The sequence below is a fragment of the Chenopodium quinoa genome, unplaced genomic scaffold (assembly GCF_001683475.1).
Source record: "Chenopodium quinoa cultivar QQ74 unplaced genomic scaffold, ASM168347v1, whole genome shotgun sequence".
NCBI lineage: Eukaryota > Viridiplantae > Streptophyta > Magnoliopsida > Caryophyllales > Amaranthaceae > Chenopodium > Chenopodium quinoa.
In genome coordinates this window covers 10,636,727-10,655,356 of record NW_018743252.1, presented here as the reverse complement: position 1 = coordinate 10,655,356, position 18,630 = coordinate 10,636,727, and the positions used below count along the sequence as shown (strand labels likewise).

General features: G+C 36.3%; 1 pseudogene; it reads right to left on the bottom strand.

Annotated features, from left to right (window-relative positions):
- Positions 1 to 18,630, bottom strand: part of LOC110734951 — a 26,435-nt pseudogene extending 7,805 nt beyond the window's left edge.

The following is an 18,630-nucleotide window of genomic DNA, read 5'->3' as shown; positions in this document are numbered from 1 at the left end:
AAAGTTAGTTATTTTTCCGCTGCAATTTGAGTAATTAATTAAGCCTTACGTTTTCACGTGGCGGTAATACACCCAAGTCTATCTCTACGGTATTTCTATACGTATAAATATAGTATTTACGTAGGGGGAGATTTGGGGGTGTTACAGTTAAGGGTTTATTACCAACCACCCACCCGCCATATTCTTTCTCCTCTATGGTAGCCGACAAGACATTCATCCTCAATTGTCAAATCCTCATCTCTTTCTCTCTCCCTTTTGTTATTTCAAGTACTATATGTCAATTCTCCTTCTTCTTCTGAATTTCAATTCTTCTTCTTCTTAAATTTCAATACTCCTTCTTCTTCTGAATTTCAGTTCACCCATCCACCATACCACCACTCCACTCTCTTCTCATAGTTAGATCTATGAATTTCTCTACATCTTTACTCCAATGCATGCAAGTAACAAGCGACGACAACAACGCAACAATCGGCACCTCACCATTCATTAATTGCAATTTCTTCTCACGGATCGAAGTGTGTTCGATTGAGTTGGAGGTTGATTTTGTGGTGGCTTAATGAGGAATGAAAGTAGCTATTTCATCTAGTGGAGTTTATTTTACTTTCATAATTGATTTCTGATTTTATGTTTTAATTCGTAAAATGAATTATTGAGGTCTTTTTTGTGACCTTGCTATGGGATTTGAATTATACAAAACTTTAACTTAGAAATTTGGATTGTTTTGTATGCATTGGAGCTACTGAATTGCTTTATGAGTATTTTATTTATGCTTGATTTACCCAAAAAAAAAGAAAAAAAATAAAAAAATAACCGGGTACCCTCTGTCCCGACCCGGGAAATTCGGGTACCCTATGTCCGAGTACCCGGTTTTCCCGGGTCGGGACATGGGCCGAGCTTTATACTACCCAAAGATCCGGGTACCCGCTTTTTCGGGTACCCGAAAACCCAGGTACCCGGATCTGAACACCCCTAGTCCTAAGTGATCTAGCCATAATGTTTTCGGCTACATCAGCTGGTGTAACATCTATTTCCTCCAGCAACCTTCCAATGGTTTCGAACAAAGGATGTGATTCAAGCTGTAAATAATTCTTGGCCAATACTTAAATGCTTCATATCGACAGTAAGACAACTCGATATGCAAGTCCATTCTACCAGGTCGAATTAGAGCAGGATCGAGTTTGTCCACATGATTAGTCGTAAACACGATGATCCTCTCTTCTCCACAAGCTGACCAAATTCCATCAATAAAGTTCAATAAACCGGAAAAAGTTACATCACTTCCTCTCTTCTTTTTGTCTTTCGCTTCCTTTTCTCCTGCAGGTTTATTCTTCAAAGGGTCTTTTTCGTTGGTCTTTTGGCTCTTTTCTTTATCTGCTTTTTTCTCTGTTCTTTGTACTGATAACTCCAATGAACAATCTATATCTTCAATCAGAATGATGGACTTACATGTCGTATCGATTAGTAGCCTTCTCAATTGCTTGTTATTCCTAACCGCTGTCAATTCAAGATCAGTAGATGTCGTAGTCTAGGATATTAGCCATGGCCGCTACTAGTGTTGATTTTCCTGTTCCTGGGGGACCATAAAGAAGGTAACCCCGCTTCCATGGCTTTCCAATTTGCGCGTAATAGTCTTTCGCGCTCTTAAACCATTGTAAGTCCTCGAGGATCATCTGTTTCTTTGCTACCTCCATCGCCAACATCTCGAATCTTGCAGGGTGTTTGAAATCGATGCAGTGTTGCCATATATCTCCTTCATCTCCATTCATGAACAATTGTCGCTTCTTGTTTCGATTTGTAATTGCTTCACCTTCCTCGAAAACATAGGGTAAATATTCTTCCATTATAAACTTTCTGTGTTTAGCATGAAATGCCAATCTATAGCTTATGTTTAATGACACAAAATTGTTAGTAAAATAATTGAGTCATTTATATTAGTGTGAACAATAAAAGGCGGATCTATATTAATGTATCTAATGTTCATATTTATATACAACTATCGCTTGCAATTAAAAAAAAATGGAAATTTAATTACAACTTCATCCGTTTAACAGTGAGAGCTTTTTGGTTAATAAGAACTTAGACTAAAAACAGAGGATTATTGCATATTCTTAAAGATCAAAAAAAGAAATGTGAAATTGTTAGTTTAGATGAACTACTACAAGAGGGGGGGGGGGGTGAATATTAGTAGGTTCCAATCGCGGAACTTAAGCGGAAATAAACAAACAATTAAAACGTAAAGGAACTTAAAGCACACAACAAGTTTTACGAGGAAACCATCTAGTGCCTAACTCGAAGTAAAACCTTGGCCCTATTGGGACTTATAAACAAATTCCACTATAATAGGCAACTCTCCTAGTACAACCTATTACACAAACCTTTGCTTTGCAAGTTCCACCACGGACACTTGACTATATGATAGGACACCTCCTACCAGACCTAAGACACCTCCTAGGACCCTTTTCTCCCTTTACCCAGGACACTTCCTAGGTGACCCAAGACACCTCTCAGGTTCCTTTCACTCATTGTGCACTCACAGCTACCACTCGAATTTTAGAGAATTCAAACTCATACACAAGCGTGAATTTAAGAGAATTCACAATCTCACCCTAAAACCAATTACAACACAAAGACACACTCTAACACATAAATGGAAAGCTACACATGAAACTCGAAATCAAAATGATAAAGCTTTAACCTTTGGCAAACTTATTCTTAAGCACTAAGTGGTTTTCACGCTTAAAACTCTCTCTTTGCTATGCTGAATTACTTCTATATTTATAGAGGTTCCTCAGCTCACAAAGTAAGGTTTTTGTAAATAAGATAAGTTAAACTGAAATCTAATCTTATCTTGTTCAAACCGAAACCAAACAGATTTAATTTCGTTCTTTATGAAAACCAGATTTTATCAAATTCGTTTTTGTTAAAAGATAGAATTTTATGAAAAAGATAAAACCGAGTTGAAACAGATTTTAAAAGATAAAATCAAATAAATACTTTTTTATAAAACTTATAATTATCTTTTACGAATCGATTAGTTTGCCAAGCCTTATCTGATTTCTAATAAGTTCCATGCATAACAACCATTAACATGTTTACATCTACCTACAAAACAAACTTATCTTTTATACAACTATAAGTTATGAAGTTCATCTTTTTCGGTTGATATCTCGTTCTTTGCACTGATCCTTGGTTGTTGAGGCTTGCCCCAGCATTACGCCGGAACCAGGTCGTTACAACCCGTTTTGAAGTTCCTGTTAAGAAACTTCGGGAAGTTCCATTGCTGGAACTCTTCATCTGTCTTTACTTGTCCTCATGAATCTTCTAAAGTTCCTTTGTCTCAGTTCCTACTTCAGCCACTGCTTACTGAACCTGCAAACATCACAACACTAGAAAATCCTTATTAGAAGGAAGTTTGCTCAACTCTTAACATCATCATCAAAACCTCATAAGGGTTAACAATTTCCCCCTTTTTAATGATGACAAACTGAGCAAACCCCTGAGGATAACAAGTAAAGAAACAGAAGGTTGATTTTTCATTTTTCAAATTTTTTTTATTGTATATATAAGCAAAAAAAAAAAAAAACAGGAAGAAATGACATAATAAAACCAGAACTTAAAGAATGAAAAACAAAACAGAAAGCATTAAAAGATGAGAAGAGAACAACCTTTGTTACTTACTTAACTGGAACTAGAACAACTTCAGCTTCCAAGTTTGCTCCTGCTTTTCCCCCTTTTGGCATTATCAAAAACCTGACTTTTCAAAGTTTTATTCATCTACTCACAGCCCCACAGGCAATTCATCGAATGTGGGAAGCTGGAAGCAGCGCTGGCTAGCTATGTTAAGCTAGTACTTTCACACAAATTAACCTGTATTTTCTTAACAAGCAATGCATGCATATATATAGACAAAGTTCCAGTTTTAACATAAAAAAAACCAACCATCCAGAGCTATTCAAAATATTACAAACCCAGTTTAAAACACTTTAAAACTAAGTTCAAAACACTGAAAAATAAATTGTCTTAAAAAAACATAACAAAGTTCCTTAAACAGAAGCAGGGGATGCAAAATAGGCATAGGGATAGGTTGGGAAGAGAGCATAAGCTGATCAGTCATCAAAGGTCTTGAGAATCTGCTCAAGAGTTGACTTGTTGTCATCTTCCATCTTCAACAGCTTTGCTTCCATGGTGGAGAGCTTCTTCTGGAACTCCTTCTCCTGATTTTGAAGAGCTCTCTCCAGGGACCTCGCCTTTCCTGTCATCTCCATCAGCTGTCCTTCAACCTGCATAACCCTGTTAGACAACTCAGAAACCAATTCATCAGTGCCCTCCTCCTTGTCACTGAGTACCAGCGGTTCACTTAAACTAGTCTTAGCCTGAGTTCCTGCAGTGAGTCTTCTGCTCTTCCTAAAAGATTATGTTGGTTGAGGACTTTCTTTATTTGCCTTAGACTTCTTAGCATTATATTTTTCACACCTTCCCTTCACAACTTCAAGACTCAGTCCCCTCAAGGTATCCCCATTGATTACATTCTCTCCTTTCTCCCTCATCCTACCATAGAAATCCACTAACTTCACTCTTTTTTCCTCAAACACCGTAGACAAGATGGCTCCATATCCAACTTTTATCTCTTTCTCAATACAGTGTTCTAGGTGTTGCATCATTAAAGAAGGAAAGTTGATTTTGATTTTCTTAGAAATGCAAAAGATCAAAGCCATGTCTAGGTAGCAGAGTTCGTTTTTCTTTTGAGTTCTTGGGAACAAGGATTTTTTGACAAGATTAAATAAAAGTTTATGCAGGGGAGACAAGTCATTATGGTTCATAACACTTACACCTCTTTTTCCTCCTAAGAAGGTTACTATTTCAGTTTTTGTGTGACCTTCCACCTTCACATTCACATCTCCTTTCATATAGGTTTCAAATCCCTCACATGGAACTTTTAGCAGAGTTCCTAATCTAGCAGCATCAAATTCTACTTCAATTTCATTAATTCTACTAAAGCATACTCCATTTTCAAATTCACATTCTTTTATAAACTCATCCATGGCCACAAGGTACAAGTAATTCTTAGCCTTAGTCGAAAATAAAACATCCCAACCTTGAAAAGCAATCAATTCCAGAAATTCAGAAAATTCCACCTTCTTACACCAATCATAATCAATTCTATATCCTACCACATACCTCTCAGCTTGTTTTGCCAACATCTTTTGATCTTCTTCCCCTTCGGAGTCACCTTTGTTGACAATGTCTTCCCCCTTAGAAGGTCCATCAGCTTCCTCCATCTCTTCTTCAAGATTCTTCTCTATTTTCTCAGCCTTTCTCTTCTTCCATGCTGTTATTTTGTCAATAACAGATGGTGCAATTAGAAGACTTGCAGTTGAGGAGGTTGCGGTTTCTTCTCAAGGTTTCGTTTTAGTGCTTTTAGCCTATGAGGTGACGGATGTTGGAAATTCAATGTTAATTGGAGGTATCAAGGTTGGATCAAGCTCTTTGATGGGTGAATTTTGATTTTCTTTGGGTTAGGGTTTTGGTTTTCGTCTTTCATGGGTGCGTCTTGGTTAAGCTGTAGAATTTTTGTGGTTGAGAGGGTTTGAGTAATTAGTTGATTTGACTGAGAGCAACTTAGGTGGTTGAAGTATTTATAGGGGGTAATTTGGTGAAGCGGTGTATGGGAGATGAAAAGATACGCTTCTAGGAACATTGCATTTATCCAATTAAAACCAACTGGATGGATTTTTATGTTCAAAGTTTATCTTTCTCATAAATTAAAAAAACTTATCATTTTTCAAAGATAAATTTTTGAAAATCGTAAAAATAATTTTAAAATTATTCAGGAACTTGTCACATATAAGTCTACATACACTTGAAATTTTTTTACAGTCTAATAAGTGTTACTTACACTAACCTCCAAGAGTTTACCAACGGTGACATTCCCGTTATGTTTATCACACCAAGTTTGTGATTGATAAGTGGTTTATTTGACCACTTATTGTGTAAATTTAAACCCGATTTTGCGATCATTTCCCCTCTTTCTAACCCAATTTTGAATGAAAATGTTTTGTCTCGGCTTTCCCCCCCTCTTGGTTTGTGTTTGTCCATGTTTTGCAGGTCTATGGACTCAATTAGGCAGGCTTTTGGTGCATGAATCGTGTTTAAGACAAGAGGATTGAAGATTGGAGAGGGCGCTCCAGGGGAGCGGGCGTGCACCTCTCATGGAGCGGGCGCTCCTCGACTCTAGCCACATTCTGCCCAAGTTCAGGTGCTGTTAGGAGCGGGCGTGCACCTCTCATGGAGCGGGCGCTCCTCGACTCTAGCCACATTCTGCCCAAGTTCAGGTGCTGTTAGGAGCGGGCGTGCTCCTCACCAGGAGCGGGCGCTACTCCCTTTGAAGATTGAATCTGCCCATGCTGTTGGAACAGGGGAGCGGGCGTGCATCATGTGAGGAGCGGGCGCTCCTCCCTGACACTTTCAAATCTGATCCTTCATTGAAGCATTCTGGAGAGGGCGTGCAGCCGAAAGGAGCGGGCGCTCCTCATTGTGGAGCGGGCGCTCCTCGCTGGGAATCCGTTTTCTTTTGACGGATTTCCCTATGTGTTTCGGGGAGTATAAATACTTCCCCTTTAGCTCATTTAGAAAAGGGGTACAGTAGCCTAGTTTTCAGAAACCTCTCTTAGTTTGAAACATTCCTTAGGATTAATTTAGCTTAGTTTTCATCAAATCAAATCATTGTATTAGTGAAATTCAAGAATTATTCTCGAAGTTTGGAAATTTGTATTCAACATTTGAAGCTTCAATTAGTAATTTCTCCAACCTTCTTCCTTTTAATTTCAGATTTTATTTGGTATTTGCATGTTATTTAAATCTTCTTAGTTCTTGGTAATTTGTTATTGGATGATAGTTATTTCAATTGTTAACCACTTTTCCCCAATTATTGAAGTATTTAGAACCCTAATTCTTGATTGCATGTTGATAAACATGAGTTGTGAGTAGTCTTCTTGCTAGGGGTTGGGTGAAGCTCGACCTTTTGGGTTAACTATGCAAATGTGGGAGAAGCATTGATGTTTGTATTGCAATTAAATTGATTATATGAGATTTCTTGTTAGTTCCTCATGATAGGTTTAGCTACCCTTGACTAAGGAGCTTGATAGTATGATATGCCTAATTTGACATGGAAGTGTAAATTGAGTACGTCATTACTTATTGTAATTTGATTATGTATCATCTATTGCTAAACTAATGAGGAATCTAAGTTTAGTAGTGTGAGTTGTTTTCTAATTGCATGAGGTTGATTTTACATATAGTCCTTGCTATATCTTGTCTATTTTACTCCCCGTTTGCCTATTTGCCTTGGTTGAGTGGATCTCATTCCCTAGTATCTTTAATTCATTGATTTAGAACCATAGTTTGTTTGTCTTCTTGACGAACCCCAATTCACCAATTGACTTCGAGTTAGCTTAAGTGTAAAGATCTTTGGCAATCATATCCCGTTCCTTGTGGACCGAACTCTTACTTGTCATTATGCTTGGTTTGTAAGGTGTTTGTTAATAAATGTGTTTGATTGAGTGTGGAATGTACGACCATTCTAACGCCCATCAGTGATAGATGTTTTCTTCTTCTAATTGGTCTTGTAATTGACAATGTCATATTTAGGAACTTCAGTTGCAATCAATTCAGCTTGATCATCCCAAGTTCCAGTCTCATGTTCTCAAAGCGTTCTCTGCTCAAAGGCTTTGTTAGAATGTCAGCAACTTGATTATTAGTAGGACAAAATTCTAACTTAATATAGCCTTTTTCCACATTATCTTTTAGAAAGTGGTGTCTAATGTGGATATGCTTAACCTTGGAATGTTGAACTGGATCTTTTGATATACAGATAGCACTAGTATTATCACAATAAATTGGAACACATTCAAATTTTAAACCAAAATCATATACTTGTTGTTTTATCCACAACATTTGTGAACAACAAGCTGCAGCAGCTACATATTCAGCTTCCGCTGTGGACAAAGCAACTGTCGTCTGTTTCTTGGAACCCCAAGAAACTAAGCATGGTCCAAGAAATTGAGTCATACTTGATGTGCTTTTTCTATTCACCAGATCACCTGCATAGTCAGCATCTGTGTATCCAACTAAATCGATTGATTCATTTCTTGGATAGTAGAGACATAAATCATTAGTTCCTTTGAGGTACCTAGGTATCCTCTTGACTGCCTTAAGATGAGATTCCTTTGGATTGTCTTGGAACCTCGCACATAAGCCTACACTGAACGATATGTCAGGTCTACTAGCAGTTAAATATAATAAGGAACCTATCATACCTCTATACATCTTCTGATCTATACAAGTTCCAGCTGTGGCTTCATACAGTCTGATGTTAGTTCCCATAGGTGTTCTTATAGTTTTGGAACTTTCCATCTTATATTTCTGTATGAGTTCCTTCACATACTTTTGCTGGTGAATCATTATTCCTTTCTCAGTTTGCTTAATTTGCAATCCAAGGAAGAAGTTTAGCTCACCCATCATGCTCATTTCGAACTCACTACTCATAAGGTCAGCAAAATACTTCACCAAAGATTCGTTAGTTGCACCAAAAATAATATCATCTACATATATTTGTACAACTAAAATGTCAGTTCCTTTAGATTTCAGAAACAATGTTTTGTCTATTTTTCCTCTTTTAAAATCATTATCTAATAGGAACTTAGACAACCTCTCATACCATGCTCTAGGTGCTTGTTTCAGCCTATAGAGAGCTTTATCAAGTTTATAGACATGATTTGAGAATTCTGGATCTTCAAATCCAGGGGGTTGTTCCACATAGACGTCCTCTTTTAATAAGCCATTTAGGAAGGCACATTTGACATCCATCTGGAACAACTTAATATCCATAAAAACTGCAAAAGCAATAAGAATGCGTATAGCTTCTAACCTGGCAACTGGTGCAAATGTCTCATCAAAGTCTATGCCTTCCTGTTGATTGTACCTCTTGACAACCATCCTAGCCTTATTTCTCACAATGATTCCATGTTCATCAAGCTTGTTTCTGTACACCCACTTTAGTCCAATGACTTTCTGGTGTTCCGGTCTAGGAACTAAGTGCCAGACTTTGTTTCTTTCAAACTCACTTAATTCAGCTTGCATTGCTATTATCCATTCTGCATCTTGTAAGGCTTCATCAAAGTTCTTTGGCTCCATGGTAGATAGGAATGAGTAAAATGCACAGAAGTTCCTCAGTTGGGACCGAGTCTGAGTTCCTTTGGTTATGTCACTCATAATCATGTCCACTGGGTGAGACTTTTGATGTTTCCAACGTTTAGGGGTAAAATCTTTGATTGGATATAATCTTTCTGGTTTAGTACCATTGTCTTCTGTCTCTTGATTCAGTAGTTATGGATTCTCAGGTTCTGGATTCTCAAGCTCTAGGTGTTCCTCTTGAGGAACTTCTGTTTCTATTGCTGTTTGATTTTTAGCTACAGGATTCTTGTCTTACTGCTTCATGGATACAGTTGATTCCTCATCAGGGTCATGTATTCTTACCAACCCTATTTCGAAATCATCATCATCATCCTGTACATCAATCACATAGTCAGTTTCACAAAAAATTATATGTACAGACTCTTCAACACACATTGTTCTTTTATTGTAAACTCTATAAGCTTTACTATTTGAGGCATATCCTAAGAATACAACCTCATCACTCCTTTCATCAAATTTTCACAAGTTTCTCTTTCCATTATTGTGTACAAAGCACCTGCAACCAAAAGATCTAAAGTAAGAGATATTTGGTTTTCTTCCTTTCATTAGCTCATAAGGTGTTTTGTTGGTTATTTCTTGAATAGAGACTCTATTCAATATGTAACAAGCTGTGTTTACTGCTTCTTCCCAGAAGTTCCTAGGTAGTCCACTGGAAATCAACATTGTTCTTGCCATGTCTTCCAAGCTTCTATTTTTCCGTTCAACAACACCATTTTGTTGTGGAGTTCTGGGGGCTGAGAAGTTATGGTCCATTCCATGTTCATCACAGAACTCATCAAATTTTGAGTTTTCAAACTCAGTTCCATGGTCTGACCTTAGGTGGACTAGCTGATGACCTGTTCTCCTCTGTTCTTTCTTCACAAAAGCAACAAACTGATCAAATGTATCATCCTTGCTTACAAGAAAAAAACCTAGGTATATCTGGAAAAATATCTACAATAGCCATCACATACCTTTTGCCACTTCTGCTTTGTATCCTCATGGGACCACACAAATCCATATGGATAAGTTCCAATGGTTTTGTGTTGCTTACCATATTCTTAGATTTGAAAGATATTCGCATCTGCTTACCATTAACACATGCACTGCAGACTTTATCTTTTAGGAACTTGATGGATGGAAGTCCTTCCACAAGTTCTTTTGACATAAGTTTATTAAGCAAAGAAAAACTAGCATGGCCAAATCGTTTGTGCCATAATAGGGGATCATTCTCAATGACACTAAGACATGTCAAACTACTACTTGGAACTTCATTGAGATCCACAATATATGTGTTCCCTTTTCTGGTTCCTTCAAGAATAATATTATTAGTGTCATTGTTAATGATTCTACAAAGATTAAAAGTAAAGCTAACCGAGTTACCTTTATCACAAAATTGAGAAATACTTAACAAGTTGTGTTTAAGACCCTCGACTGAGAAGACATTTTCTATAGCATGAGAACTTGACCTTCCTACTTTACCAATATCAATAATTTCACCTTTCTTATTATCACCAAAGGTCACAGTTCCTCCATAGTAGGCATTCAGTGAGAGAAATTTAGATTTATCTCCAGTCATATGCTTAAAATTACCACTGTCGAGGTACCATGTGTTGTTCCCCCTCACTGGAACCTGCATGAAAACTAAGCGTTAGTTTCTGGAACCCAGGTTTCCTTGGGTTCCACTATTTCGGAAGAAGAGTCAGATTTCTTCATCAAGATCTGTTCAATATGCTCAGTATTCTTAAGAATATCTTTACTTCTTTTAAGACATGCAGCTTGAAGATTTCCTGTACTACCACAATAGTAACATAGTTTTTGATTGGGTAGATCCACATACTTCTTATTTATCCTAGACTTTTTCTTATATCATAGTCCTTCTTTATCCTTGTTTTGAGAGTTAGTTATCCAAGATGGAATTCCATTATTAATCACTTCTTTGCTTTTCCTAGCTCTAGCAAGTTCCTCCTCCAAGGTTTGATTTTTTGTTTTAACTTCTTCCAAATCTGATTTCAATTTTTCAAAATTTGGAAGTTGACTGGTAATAGGAACTTCAGAGTCAGGAAAGTTTATTCCAAGTTTCAGTTGAGCTAGCTCTACATTTAACAATATATTATCATGTTTCAGTTTTTCAACTTGTTCTTTTAGAAGGACACTTTTATCATATAAGTCAAAGAATCTAGTTTGTATATCAGTTTTCATATTATCTACCCATTCACTATGTTCTTTGTGGATTTTTAAAGCTTGATCAGTTTGGAACTTCGACCTGTTTAGTTATTTACAGTCATCCTGAAGTTCCAGAATGATGTCCATAAGATTTTCTTTGTTTAAATGTTTGAGTTGTCGATAGTCATACCATACCTCAGATTCAAGTTCCTTCAGCCGTGCTTCATCATCATTTTTAGCCATTAAGCATAGGTTGGCTGTTTCTTCCAAGGATTCTCCTTCTCCTTCATCTTTTGAGTCAGAGTTTCCCCATGCAGCCATCATGGATTTCTTGACGTCCTCTTTGGAGAAAGATGATTTGTTATATTTGTTTGGCTCCTTCCCTTTATACTTTGGTTTCTCATCCTCCTTAAGTTGAGGACAATCTCTGATGAGATGGTCCTTGGAACCACAACCGAGGCACTTGATTTCCCTGGAACTTGGTTGTCCTCTTTTGTTCTTTTCTCCTCTCTTTCCCAGCATCCTCCTGAATCTTCTTACCAGCATGGCTGTCTCCATGTCATCATCTTCAGAGTCACTTGATTCATAAGCCTTTAGAGCAAGGCTCTTGTTCTTGGAACTTTCAGTGTTAGCTCCAAGATGAAGTTCATGAGTGAGCAGGGATCCATTGAGCTGTTCGAGGTTGAACTTGGTGAAATCTTTGGATTCCTGTAGGGCAGTAACCTTGGATCTCCACCTCTCACCTTGAGGAAGACTTCTAAGAACTTTTCTTACATGTTCATCAATGGATATGGACCTGCCTAAAGATTCTAACTCATTGACAATGTTAGTAAATCTAGTGAACCTATCCTGAATGGATTCTTTGTGTAGCATTTCGAATATTTCATATTTTGACATTAGAAAATCAATTTTGGAAAGTTTAACTTCATTTGTTCCTTCATGTGTTACTTGTAATAAATCCCAAATTTGCTTTGCAGACTTACAACCCATGATTCTATTGTGCTTATGAGGTCCTAGTCCACAATGCAAGATTTTCACTGCTTGAGCATTTAACTCATATTTTTCATAATCTTCTTTATCAAATTCATTCAGTGGTTTGGGGATTACCTCTTTGTTTGCATTAGTTTTTGTTACCTCGAAGTCACCACTTTCAATGACTCCCCATACTTGATAATTTTCAGCTTTGATGAATATCTCCATTCTATTTTTCCAGTATGAATAAAACTTGCCATTGAACATTGGTGGTGTTTTGGTAGAATACCCTTCTTCAAGTTTCTTGTGTGCATTCATCTCTTCAGGAACTTTTCTCTACAAGGTTGCTTGTAAATTCGTGAGAACCTGCTCTGATACCAATTGTTAGTTTAGATGAACTACTACAAGAGGGGAGGGGGGTGAATAGTAGTAGGTTCCTGTGGTGAATAAATTTCAAGCGTTTAACCTCTAGCTTGAACCCCACTGTGATCATACACTAAAGTACGGTGGCGTCCAAAAGGGAAGAAGATAGAACAAAAGAGTCGCCAACAAGTTTTAGGAACTTGTAAACCGTTCATAGGATGAAGGTTACACCCCTTAACGATCCAAGAGATCGTCAACTCCATAAGGTCTAGAACCAAATAAGGGTTCGGGGATGAAGGTACAAATCCAACCTAAAAGAGATTGAACCTTGATAAGTGTCATTTATGTCGCTATTTTTAGGAGTTTTGTAGTTAGTTTTTCATAGTTTTTCTATCTTTTTACTTGGTTTTAATAGCGTTTTACTACATTTGTCATGTTTGTGTGTGAAATGTCATTATTGCTCAATTTTGGTATTCTTGCATATTTTGGTGGCTTATGACATTAGATTAAACTTTATTGGTTTACTCTTATGTTTAGGAACACTTGGATAAGTTCATTGCTCAAGATTGAAGAAATATAAAACATAAAAGAACAAGTAATGAAGAAATGTGCACTTGATTTGCAAAGATCATACTTCAAACGCCTATATCTTTTGATCTACAAAACATTTTGGGGCGATTCCAATTGGATATGAAAGCTTATCTCGAGATCTTTCCAACGACAGGTCATATGCTCAATTCCGATGTAAAACGTGGGAGATATGCTCATTTGAAGCTGAGTAGTTTGCCCAGTCCGAGAGGAGCGGGCGCCCCGGTTCTTGGAGCTGGCGCTCCACCACCAGGAGCGGGCGCTCCAAAATCTGCACGCCCGCTCCTCACAGGAAATCCAAATAAAAAAAACAGATTATTTCCTCCAGATTTGGAGCGGGCGCTCCGATCTTCTGCACGCCCGCTCCTGGACCTGGAGCGGGCGCTCCAGCTCCTGCACGCCCGCTCCTCTACGCGCTGCTCGACTTTTTGCGGAGCTTCCTAGGAAATTTAGTAAGGGCTATAAATAGATTTTTTTTTTGCTCATTTTAGGGGGGGAATTCATATTTTCAGTAGTTTTAGGTTAGTTTTAGGTTTTTAGAGAGAGAAACTCTCAAATTTTGGAGAGAGAAAGTGAGAGAAACAATGGTTTTCATGGATTTTGGATAAACAAAGGAGGAATTTGATGATTTGAAGATCTTCATTTTATATCAATGAGCATTTCTTACTCTCTTCTCTCTTTATGCTTTATTAATTGCTTTGTTAATCATGTTTGAGTAGATTTCCTTCTACTAGGTGTTGAGTGAAGCTTTGTTATGGTTAATTGAGTTATTTGAGATAAATTTGATGATAATTGTGTGATTAAATTGATTGAATTGATGATGGCATGTTGTTTGTTTTAGATTGGATTGATATCCCAAGATAGCAAACTTAATTGCATGTTAGTTCTAGTTTGACAAGGGATTGTGAATTAGAATTTATATATTTGATTGCATTTTGGATAAATTTCTTCTATGCACCTAGTCAATGAGGGATCTAGGCTAGGAATTTGAGAGATTTCTCTTGATGGTAATTAATTCCCATTTTAATTCTTTCTTTGCATGATTGATTATCAAATCGATTCCCATTAACTTGTTAATTGTTCAAAGTGGATCTTTTCCCCTAGTAGACTTTGTAATATCTTGATCTTTATATGTGTGTTAGTGTAGTTGTAGTGTCCACTATCCATAAACCGACTTCGGCGTAGCTTAAGCATTAGATCGAGAACAATCCAACATTACCGTTCCTTGTGGTTCGACTCCGAACTTACCACTAGACTTGTTTAGGGGTTAGTTTAGGATTATAATAAATTTTGTTTGGCCGTGAGGAGGTTAGTCAACGACATAATTTCCACGCGCTCAAACCTTCCCTAATAATAGGCCTCTACTTTATTCTGATCGTATTCATGTGCGCTTTTTAATTAACATGCAATCATTAGGATTAACCCTAAACCTGTTTAATCTATGTTGGTTGAATTTAATGCACAAACAAATCTATTATTGGCGATGACTTGAATTTATAATCATATTAACCCTAAACAAGATTATTAAGTATCTTATAAAGCGTGATTACAAGTACAAATTCCCTTTAAACATGCATACAAGGCGTGATCAAGCAATAAAAAATAAATAATGTATCAAGCAACATAATAATAATAATAACGATAATAATAATTATAATAATCACAATAATAATATCATCATAAATAAAATAACCATCCTCAAAATAATAATATTCATAATCATCATAAATCATAATAATTATAATTATAATCATAATCATGTTCATGTTAATATTAAAGCATAATAAAAATAGCAAGATCCTAGGCATGATACTAACAAGATTAATAACAAACCCTAGCATGTCACTAAACAATAAAAATCAAATCTTTAACCCTAACATGATACTAACATAAATAAATATTAGGAATTAATAGGAAGCATCGTAACAATCATATTTAATATATTTGATATTATAACCTTTTCCCTAAACATGATACTAGGAGTATCATAATAACAATATAAACATGATTCCTACATCATAATATCAATTAAAACCATCAAAGCACTTACTTTGATGCCTCGTACCTCTTTCTAATAACAAAATACACACGTTAGTAACTTCAAGGAAAATAATAATAAAAACAATTAAATTAAATAATTGAAATAGAGATTTGGGACCAAACCCTCAGAAATTAAAACCTTTCACGTCTAGGGCGAAAGACAACTTCGAATATGGCTAGGTGTATCTAAGTCTTGCGAATGCGGAATTTTATATTTGAGAAAAGGCTAGTTTAGAAAAAGAGAGAGAGAGAATAATCAAGAAAATCTTGATGAGAGTTGGTGAATGATTAAGAGAGAATTAGAGAATTAATGATTGCGAATGAAAACTGATTGTAGGTGAATGAAAACGACGTTTTTAATACGTTATTTATAGAGAAAATCAGCCAAAAAGATACAATATCAAAACAGAGCACTTGGCGCACGCAAAACAAGATTGGCGCACGTAAAACAGAGCTGGCGCCAGAACCAGCTAATTGGCGCCAGGCGCCAAGCCTGGTTTCAGGCGCTGATTTCAGAAATTCACATGTTTTTTTTATCATATATTTTGATCCGCAAGTCCAAATAAGGAATATAATATATCGTTGGAAAGCTCTTAAAGTCTACTTTCCAACCCAATTAAAATCAGATTAAAATATTTTGTAGATAAAAAGATATGGCCAAAATAGTGGAAGGGTGTCAGTTTTGGATAAAGTTTCATGTCTCATTCATATCTTTTTCGTTATAACTCGGATTTAATATTATAATATATCATTGGAAATATAATTTCAAGATCTATCCAACCATATAAAATTTGGATAAATATTATGAGGCACGAAAATAAAATCTGAATATATTCCACTTCGTACAAAACAAGGATTCTTAAAAGGAGTAGTTTTATTCAATTTCAAACTCTTTAAAATATAATTATCAATCCTAACTACATTAGGATTTAAAAGAACCTTCTAGAGTATTCTAAAAGACTATAATCAATCCTAATAGCTTTAGGAATGATAATTAATAATAGGCCCTCCTCTAGATCATTGAGCCGCATATAAAAACCAAATCGGTCCCAGTTTATTATTTTGGCCATAACTTCCTCGATATTCATCGGAATTGGGCTTAGGAAATTTTGTGAAAAACTACCTATTAGAGTCCGGAATTTGCGAGAAACTACCTATTAAAAAAAATGTTGTAATTGACTACCTAATTTTCGAAAAATGTTGTAATTTACTACCTTAAGCCGGATTATGAAGGAGTTTGATCAAAGCTCTCCGGTGTTAACTTGGTCACGTGACCATCACGTGACACTTAAATACCCTTTTCTTTCACTAAGTGTCACGTGACCAAGTCAACGCCGGAAAATTTTGGTCAAACTCCTTCATAATTCGGCGTAAAGGTAGTAAATTACAACATTTTTAAAAATTAGGTAGTCAATTACAACATTTTTTTTAATAGGTAGTTTCTCGCAAATTCATGATTATAATAGGTAGTTTTTCAAAAAATTTCCTTGGGCTTATAATATATCGTTGGAAAGGTCTTTTCAAACTCCATCCAACTTTTAAAACGGAAAGGAACTTAAAGCACACAACAAGTTTTACGAGGAAACCATCTAGTGCCTAACTGGAAGTAAAACCTCGGCCCTATTGGGACTTATAAACAAATTCCACTATAATAGACAACTCTCCTAGTACAACCTATTACACTGACCTTTGCTTTGCATGTTCCACCACGGACACTTGACTATATGATAGGACACCTCCTACTAGATCTAAGACACCTCCTAGGACCCTTTTCTCCCTTTACCCAGGACACTTCCTAGGTGACCCAAGACACCTCTCAGGTTCCTTTCACTCACTGTGCACTCACAGCTACCACTCGAATTTTAGAGAATTTAAACTCATACACAAGCGTGAATTTAAGAGAATTCACAATCTCACCCCAAAACCAATTACAACACAAAGACACACTCTAACACATAAATGGAAAGCTACACATGAAACCCGAAATCAAAATGATAAAGCTTTAACCTTTGGCAAACTTACTCTTAAGCAGTAAGTGATTTTCACGCTTAAAACTCTCTCTTTGCTATGCTGAATTACTTCTATATTTATAGAGGTTCCTCAGCTCACAAAGTAAGGTTTTCGTAAATAAGATAAGTTAAACTGAAATCTAATCTTATCTTGTTCAAACCGAAACCAAACAAATTTAATTTCGTTCTTTATGAAAACCAGATTTTATCAAATTCGTTTTTGTTAAAAGATAGAATTTTATGAAAAAGATAAAACCGAGTTGAAACAGATTTTAAAAGATAAAATCAAATAAATACTTTTTTATAAAACTTATAATTATCTTTTACGAATCGATTAGTTTGCCAAGCCTTATCTGATTTCTAATAAGTTCCATGCATAACAACCATTAACATGTTTACATCTACCTACAAAACAAACTTATCTTTTATACAACTATAAGTTATGAAGTTCATCTTTTTCGGTTGATATCTCGTTCTTTGCACTGATCCTTGGTTGTTGAGGCTTGCCCCAGCATTACGCCGGAACCAGGTCGTTACAACCCGTTTTGAAGTTCCTGTTAAGAAACTTCGGGAAGTTCCATTGCTGGAACTCTTCATCTGTCTTTACTTGTCCTCATGGATCTTCTAAAGTTCCTTTGTCTCAGTTCCTACTTCAGCCACTGCTTACTGAACCTGCAAACATCACAACACTAGAAAATCCTTATTAGATGGAAGTTTGCTCAACTCTTAACATATCATCAAAACCTCATAAGGGACAACAGAAATAATTAATAAATACGGAGTAAACCATAAATTGTTTGACTAACTAAATTAGAACCTAAAAGAAAGGAAGGATGTGAACCTTAATATATACATTGTAGTTTCGGTAAAAAGATTGTTCAAGGCGTGTTTTGATGAAAAACCACCAGACTTGAACACCTTTGTATTCATCCATGATTTCTTCATTATCTCCCAATTTTATCAACAAATTCTTGGAAGCTTCATCATAATTAGCGTTCATGCTTAAAGCTTTTGTTGAAGATTTATCGCCAAGGTAGCTTTGGATAGCGTCATAGGCCTCGTTTCGAGTGTATTGATTCGAGTACTCATCGAAGGTGATATCGATGTAAGGGGAGAAATAATTAGCCAATTTATTAGTGTAACGAGAAGTGAAATACTCAATGGCTTCATGTAACTTAGGAGGGAGGTAATGCCGGTAGATTTTCCATAAAAACATTAAACCTGCGAGGCCGGAGCCAAACAGTGATGAAAACATCTCCAT